Consider the following 9,219-nt stretch of genomic DNA (forward strand, 5'->3'; position numbering starts at 1 on the left):
TGACAAACAAATAAATAAATGTGGAATAAGTGAATGGGAATAAGAAACAAATGTATCATGAATGCTGGTAAATAATCAATTTGGATACTGAAAAAAAAGTTTCTCTAAAATAATGCATACATTTTAATGGCTAAATTATTTGGCTTTTTTCCCCCTTTGGTTATTTTTTCAAAGTTACATTATTTTCCCATGGAAAATTTCACTTTCTCTAAATGTGTTTGTTCCATAGGAGTAAAATCTTCTAGGAATATGTGTAAACATCTTTTCTTCTGGATTATTTTTTTACTTCATTGAAAATTCCAGAAGGAAGATAATTGGATTGATCTGCAAACAGTTGGGGAAAATAAAAGGAATTACCCTTAAATTAAAGATGAGTGAATGGCTACTTTCCCTGCCCATTTGCCTAATCGCCAGAATCCAATTCAATTAAATTCTGAAAGCATAAACTAGAACCAGTACCTTGCTGCCCTCGAGTCAACTTCGACTCACGGCAACCCCATGTGTGTCAGCATAGAGCTGTGCTCCATAGGGTTTTCAATGGCTGACTTGATCACCAGGGCTTTCTTTCCAAAGCACCTGTGGGCAGACTCAAACTGCCAACCTTTCAGTTAGCAACCAAGTGCTTAACCATTTGTACCACACAGGCAGCCTTAAACTAGAACAGACCCAGGGAATTCTTTCTAGCCTGGAAGAGTCCTGAATTATAAAGTCCCAGCTCTCTTTTCTTTTCCAGGGATCTTGGGCATCTAAATCAGATCTGAGTTCAGTCATGGGCAGCTGTTTGCAAATTTTCTAGTGTTTTAAGAATCATCTGGCCCCACATATGATTCAGAGGACCTGGGTTGAGGCCTCAGACAACATTTCTAAGTTACATTGATCTAAGGCTTGTGTTTGCTCTACGGAGAGATGAGTTCTGATTTGATCCTTGCTAATCTGAGTCTCCTGAGGACAATTTCATAATTGGTCAGTTTTCCAGGTGACATTAGGCTGACATCAGCTGCTGATCCCAGTTGGGTCAAGCTTCCCTCCCTCCTTAAACCAAAATAGCTCTGTAAGCCCCACTGGGGAGGGAGGAACCACAAAGACAAACTTGGCTTCTCCACACCCACTACTTTTGGATCTATTATTCTCAGTGGTGCTATCAGACAAACCCCAAGGTTATTCAAGAGATGCAGCTATTTTATGAATTTTCTAAGACAGTATTTTGCATTTCTGTAAATATCAAGAGATTTCCAAATGTGATTGTGTATTTAATCTTTTTAAACAATTTGCAATAGACCAAAGTGAGCTACTGTGAAAGGGTGATGGTAGCCTTGGCAGACTGTTTTATAATAAACAACTTTGAAACTTGGTCTCAGGTATATGCTATGGGAAATACTTGTTGCTTTGAAATATGAAATAGCACCTTAAACATTTAATAAATATCCCATAAATATGTGTTGAATAAAAGGAAACAATAAACATCATTAAGGAGACTTGATTAAACCTCAGAAATTCTCTTTTTGTCTGTAGTTCCTCAAATTAAATGAATTTTCCACTTTTGACTTGCTATCTTTTCTTATCATCCCAATGCAATATAGTTATACCTCATTTCATGGACTAAATATATTGCATCCCATACTTATAAATTAGGCTTTAGGAAAGAAAAAAAGGGAGGAAGGAAAGAATGAAGGAAGGAATGGAAGGAAAAGAAGGTTAAATTTTAAATATACGAAGCATGTTTACCAAACATAATGTATTTTTTCTAAATCATGCACCATAGTTTTACTTTTGGCAGAAGAATCATTGGTTTTTTTCTCCTTAAAATATTTTTTAGTCATGTATTTGCTGGAATAGTATGTTATACTCTCAACAAGTTTAAAATACAAACAATTTTATTTGATTAGGGCACAGCCCTGGTCTGACTTATTCCCTCTGTCTATCCAGACTCTGGAATGATGCTGGCACAGAGTTGACCCTCAAATATTTGAAGAATGGATTAATCTAAATTTAAAAAACAGCACACTGAGTATGTAATATAATTATTAGATGTTCTGGAGCTGTCCTTGGGACTACCTGCCCATGCAGAATAGAACCCTTCCAAAGAAGATTCAGACTGGTAGAGACAGAAGAACAGCACACACAACACACTTCCAGTGGCTTCTGGAGTCAGTCAAGCTCATGGAAGATTTCTTGAACTCTTCCTTTATACCAGGTACTGTGCTAAGCTCTGGGGATACAAAGAAGAGAAAAATACAGTTATTTTCCTCACAGAACTTACAACATAGTCATTATTTCATTTCTTTGATTTTTGAGCAGAGTTGATTTCTCATATCCATGGAATGAAACATTCTGTTAGGCTACAGGCAATGCATAGAGATAATTTTAGAGAAAATAGGAATAACACGGTGAAAGAAGGCATCAGCTCTAAAGCAGAGCACCTGATGCAGGAAGTTCAACTGCTTGCGCCCCTGACAGTATCCTCTTCCACTGCCTCCCTTGTGATCTTGCTCATGGCCATCCAATATCCCACTTAAGTCAGCTCTCTATCTTGCCTATATAATATCTCTCTGCAAAAGCAAAGATGACACAAGACCAAACAAAACAGCGAAGATGATCATGCCACTTACCTGCTTACACCCTTGCCTCCCTTACTCCTATAGAATTAAATTTCAAACTCTTCCTCCAATCTATCTCTACAGTTTTATTCCCCCAACACCTCTCGCTGCTCCAGATCAAATTTCTCAGCTGAACACCCTGAACGTGCCATTCTCAACTTTCTTGCATTGCCCCTATGTCAGTAATGACCCTTCCCACTCTCCATCTAGCAAATTTTTATTTCTCCTTCATATTCTAGATTCTGTGTAAAGCCTTTGTGCTCTTATATCCTTTTAGTTTTTCTTTTATTACAAAACATGTCACATTGTATTGTAATAATTTGTTCTCAGTTGTCGCCAATGAGGTTCTAGACTAAGCAGAAGGTTGGCACTCTGCCTTCTCATCTTGGGGTCTTCCCTGGAACCCACCTATGTCTGCCACAAAACAGTTGATAATTTTCTGTTGAACAAATGAATGAATAATTAATAAATGAGTGAAGTGAAGAGGTTAGGATACTCTCGTGAGAAGTTCACTTGACTTTGGCGACCTAGTTTCTCATAGTAGTGATGGATTGGAAAAGCCAGATGCAGGAAATGTTCTGTAGAACATAGCCAGGTTTGACAAATGACTGGCCCAGCGACACGGAATCCAGAGGGCAGGCATTTCTTCTTCAGCAATTCAGCAGACCCTCTCTTTAACCACGTACAAAAGGAAGTGGAACAGATGGGAAAAAATGAGAAAGAGATAAATTAGCTCTGTCTTTACCAGGTATAATTCAACTTCAACAAGACTCTAATACAAGCTTGTACTGTCATTTATACTGTCTCCAAGCCCTGAACACCCAAAATATGGCATGTGGAGGAGGAGGAAGAGTGCCAGTTACCGTCCTCCCCATGCCTTCAGAGTCCAATTTTCTTTTGATACTGAAAGGCAAAAAGAGAGGGAAATGGGAATTGAATGGAAGGGGAAGTGGAGAAGAGCTTTGAGAGGGAGGAATGAAGTGTTTAAAGAGCCCCCTTCCTAGGATTCCTTGCTTACACCTCTCCTCTCTCCCCTGGCATTCTGCTGGTAGGGAAGTCTGACCTCAGAGTGACATCAGCGGGGACGAGTAAGGAGCTGAACTTCCAGCCTATCCTAGAACTTTCACTCCTCTACTCCCACAGCTGGTGACAAGGAGCAGAGGGCCAGGAAAAAGGACACAAGGAAGCCATTCTGCCTGTAAAAGGAATTCTGGAAGCTCCTCATAGTCTGGCCCATGTCAACAAAGTAAGAGGGGCTTGAGGCCAAGGTCCAATTAGTAACTAACAGTATTTCCCTGGAAAATCTCTGGGAATCTGCCTGAAGTTGTAGGTGGCTTGTGGAGGATTTGAACATTCCAGAATCTCAGCAGCTGTCTGCATCTGAAACCCTAAAACTAAGACCTATCAGGTGCCTGGTATTATGAAACGCGCTTTACACACAGCGTCTCTTGTTAATCACAGACATCTGAGGATCCTAGAAAGTAAAAGATTTGCCCATATCACACAACTGGGAATAAAAGAGCCAGGCCATCTACCCAGGTGACTCTAATGTCCAACCAGTAATGAAAAACAACTGAGTTAGAAGAAACAAAGAAGAAAAAATATTAGTAGAAAATAGGCCCTTTTAAGAATCAGGCCCTTTTAAGAGGGCGTTCATGGTTTATATAATTTTATTGTTAGAAAATGTATAGACTAGGAGATTCATTGTATTCTACCACGTTGCAAATATGTATCAAATTCAGTATGCTATAACTTATTTACTACTTTATAATACCAAAGGTAACAAAATCAGAAAATGACTTCCATTTTGAAACAAACACAATTAAAGATGAACACTTGCCCAAACTATTGGGCTGGGCTGGGAAGGGTCAGTAACTTTTCCCAAACTCATGAATCAGCTCAGTCCATTTATTCCTCAGGAGAGGAGGAGTGAGGGCAGAGCGATGTCAGGAGTCTTGCTCTGATGGAAGTCTATCCATGTGGAAGGACCAATCAGGAGGGGAATACATGTCTCCCAAAAACTCTGAAAAGTCTACCCACTCTGAGAACGATTTGGCACCCTGTATAAGAACCTTCAAAATATACATAACCTTTCATTCATCGTGGCTTTAAATTTTTTTCAAATTATTAGCAAAGTAATAATGCATGCACATATTTAAGAAATCATATAGTACCAAAAGGATCGCAAAGAAAAACAGAAACCCTTGCTCCATTTCTTTCCGTCATTCAGACTTAATCCCATAAGGCAACCACTTTTAAATCTTTTTGAAGATTTTGTTGTTGTTTTTTTCTTTTCTGATATATATCTCCATATTGAAGTCCCCGGGTGGTGCAAACAATTAACATGCTTGACTGTTAACTGATAGGTTGGAGGTTCAAGTCTACCCAGAGGCACCTCAGAAGAAAGGCCTGACAATCTAGTTCTGAAAAATTAGCCATTGAAAACCCTCTGGAGCACAGTTCTACTCTGACACACATGAGGTTGCCATGAGTTAGAGTCAACTGGACTGCAACATTTGACTTGAGATCAGTATGGCTTAGGGATATGAAAAATAAACAGTGGCTTATCAATGGAAACTGAGGTGATACTGGTGGAAGTGGAGTTCTGAGTACAGGAAGAAGTGCAACCTGCCAGAAACCAAGAGCTGAACAAAGCTGGGATGTGCCTGGTTGCGAGGGAGCCCCAGGTACTAGTGCTCATTTTTTAATTTTCTGAAGTTGAAAGAGATTCTAGGAATATGATGATGGCAACAGAGACAGTTTTTTAATCTCCCTGAATTCAGGTGTCAGAATTTAGGAAAGAATAAAGAAAAATAATTTCAGAAATGAAGTCTTAGCCATATGGAGCACAAGACTTAATAATCACAACAAATTATATTTTAGGAGAAATAGGAGGTGAAAGGTGGACAATTTTCAAAATAAAAAATACATTAAGAGATGAAAATGATACAAGAGAAAGTGACAAATACTGAAGAGAATAGGAATCTTAGAAGAAGGAAACCAAGGTAAAGTAATAAAATATATATTAAAACTATAATTCAAGTAAACTTCTATGAAATTAAAATAAAACACACATATAAAAGAGCATTCTACAAACCTGAAACTATCAAGCAGAACAAATAATACTGAAACATTCTAGTAAAATTACTGGACTTTAAGACAAAGAAAAGATCCTTTGGGCATTTAAGTAAAAAATTTAAGTGATTTACAGTAAAAAGACTTTTCAAAGGCATTATTTTATGGCTGAAGAAAGCAGACTGACATAGCTGAGGTACTGTCATGAATTGACTTATGTCCCCCCAAAAATGTGTGTATCAATTTGGCTGGGCCATGATTCCCTGTATTGTGTGATTTTCCTATATGTTGTAAGTCCTGCCTCTATGATGTTCATGAGGGAGAATGGGTGGCAGTTGTGTTAGTGAGGCAGGACTCAATCTGCTAGATTGGATTGTATCCTGAGGCAATATCTTGAGATATAAAAGAGAGAAGGGAGCAGAGAGACAGCGAGACCTCATACCACCAAGAAAGCAATGCCAGGAGCAGAGCGTGTCCTTTGGACCCAGGGTCCCTGCATAGAGAAGCTCCTAGTCTGGGGAACATTGATGAGAAGGCCAGCAGAGGGAGAAAGCTTTTCCCTGGAGCTGATGTCCTGAATTTGGACTTTTAGCTTACTTTACTGTGAAGAAATCAATTACTCTTTGTTAAAGCCATCCACTTGTGGTATTTCTGTTATAGATAACTAAGACAGGTACTAAAGGAAAGAAAAGGTGAGCAAAGGAATTTATAACCTACAAAACTAATATCCAATTATGAGAGGTACAAATTGTTATCAACATGAAATTATTTAGGAAATATTGTCCCCATGAGTCCTTCTTGAAGAATCTACTAGAGAAAAAGCTTCAGACAACGAAACTGACCAGAGAAATATTGACATAAGGAATAGTGATAAACATTAAATATACAGTTACCACAGAACAAGGGAGAGAGTACGGTATGCAGCAGCTCTAAGCTTTGACAATATAGGCCTGACACAACCGTTTTAAAATGCAGGGGGGGGGGAGAACGGGGAGAGAATATGCAAAAAAAAAAAAAAGTTAACTGTTGTCAATAATCATATTGGTAGTGGGGTTATTAGTACTATTATTCTGAGACTGCTGTGTGAGTCACATAGGATAAAACACATGAGTAAATAGGAGATATTATATCATCACCGCTGTCATTGAGAGCCAAGATTCTCAGTGTGGAAGAAAGGACGTGCAGATATAAAATGGAAGCAGTTATGTAAATTTCCTATAGCCCTGAATTTGAATTAGTAGAATCAGGAAAAACTTCTAGAAATTTTAACTTCAAATGTATATTTTCTAGCTCTCTCCACCTAAAAGACCTAGAAACAGTTACATATTCCATAGCAATGAGCATTTCTAGTGCTGCAGATTTTTAAATACTACTTCCCAATAAATGAAAATAGGGCTTCTTGAGGAAAAAGTGGATTTCAGATCATTTTAAATAGATTGTGAAGAAAAATCTACAGAAAATACGCCAAAATAGTAGTGGTTAACTCTGGCATGGTAGGAGTCTAGATGATTTTAATTTTCTTCTTTATACTTTCTATACTTTACAAATTTTCTATAATGAACCTGTGATTAAAGAAAAAAAAACCTATAATTGAAAAAAAACGTTTTTTTTTTAAAAAGACAGAACCAAAATTGTTATAAAAATTCACACTTTGAAAAATAAATCTTTTAAAGTATATGCTTTGAAAGAGGATCATCAGGCAATCAAAAGATGGCAATTCAAGATCTTTTTTAATGGAACCACACTCTGGGTTGATTAAGCATACATTTGTCTCTCTTGACAGAAAACTTCCTCGAATCTATAGGCAGAAACATTTGAGGCATTGGTAGTTCATTGGTAGAATTCTAGCTTTCCATGCAGGAGATTGAGTTCTATTTCTGACCAGCGCACCTCAGGAGCAGCCATCACCCTTCTGTCAGTGGAAGCTTGCATACTGCTATGATGCTGAACAGGTTTCAGCAGAGCTTCCAGGCTGACAGACTAGGAAGAAAGCCCTTGTGATCTACTTTCAAAAATCAGCCAATAGGGACTTCCAGGCAACATGGTGCTATAGTCAGAAGCACCACACCATCCCTCTGCAGCAAGATCAGCAAACTAAGTCAGAGTCACACGTCAATCCTGAAACCCTAAGCATCAAAGGGAGAGATAAAGAACTCATCCAAGCACCAAACAGAATAAGAAAATGACCGAGAACAGAGAGCGAGGAGAGATACATGCAGAGGTCCCCTTTCAGCTACCACAGTACAGGTCCACCACCTTGGACTCCTATCGGAGATCAGCAAACAGGGGGTATGAGAAAGCAGCTTCAAAGAGCTTCCAGCAGGAGACAGAACAACAGGTAACCAGCGATATAGGCTTTCCCACCCCCCACCCTTCTTCACCCCCACTTAGCCTCCTCTGCTTCCTGCAGCCACAGTTTCTTGGCCGGGAAGCACCAGCTTCTCCCAGTGTCGCTTGGAATCCACCTGCCCACACTGGCCTGCTCACCGAGTGCCTTTTGTTGGCTGCTGGTGTTCCTTTTTTCTGCTTCTTTAGATTTCTTCCTTACATTTCACCACCTCCCCCTCCTTTCTCCCAAATACCTGGCTCCGTACGCCATCTTTGCTTCTTCCTGAAAGGCCGTGAAGCACCACTCGACTGTGAAACTGCTTCCCAGCGTGTGCTGCCACACTGGTGGGACCCCTGGGGCTTTTTTGTTTGTTTCTTTGCTCTGATTTGTTCTGTTTTGATTTGTTTGCTTGTTTTCTTTTTCTTTTCTCAGCTCAGGAGCCCCTTCTAGCCAGGCAGTACTGTGTGGCTTGGAAGCTACTCCCTTACTCTGCACAGATGCACAGGGACATCCCTGGGAAATTTCTTTTTTCATTTTTGTTTTTGTTTTGTTTTTTTTTCTTTCTTTGTTTTGTTTTCTGCTATCACTTATTCCCTTTTTGTCTTTCTTCATTTCCAGTTTCTTGATTAATTCATTTTTTTTTACTCTTTTTCCTTTTTTTTATTTTTGTTTTTTCCCATTTCTCAGCTCTCATCTTTCCACTCCAATAGCAAGCTCCCTCAGCACTCTTTTGTTTGTTTCTCTTTGGCTCCTGTTCCTCTCTCCTCTTTTCCATACCCATCTTAGCTCCACACATCACAATCTACCCCCTCCTTCCTGCCTACCTGCACCGTGTGCTGAACATCACACTCCAAAGAAGCACACGCACAGCCTACTGGAATCTGCCCAGCACTGATTCCCAGTCCACACTGTCAGCCCTGGTACGTGCCACAAACAACAACCAATCCCAGCAACTCCCCTTCAGCTGGACCTTCCCTGATACCATACCTGAGTGACTGAACATTCCCATTGGAGAAGGAGATGAAAAGTATCATGCCCACAGATGACCAAACAACAAAGAACACACAGCCTTCCTGCTCAGACATAACCAAATAAAACAAAAAAAGCAGGATGAAACAAACAAATCTAAAATCAGTAAATGAGGAAAATAATCTACAAGAAAATCCAACACCTCTACAACAAAAAGACAAATAATCCTATTAAAAAATGGGCAAAGGA

This window comes from Trichechus manatus, unplaced genomic scaffold, assembly GCF_000243295.1.
Source record: "Trichechus manatus latirostris isolate Lorelei unplaced genomic scaffold, TriManLat1.0 scaffold00254, whole genome shotgun sequence".
NCBI classification, from domain to species: Eukaryota; Metazoa; Chordata; class Mammalia; order Sirenia; family Trichechidae; genus Trichechus; species Trichechus manatus.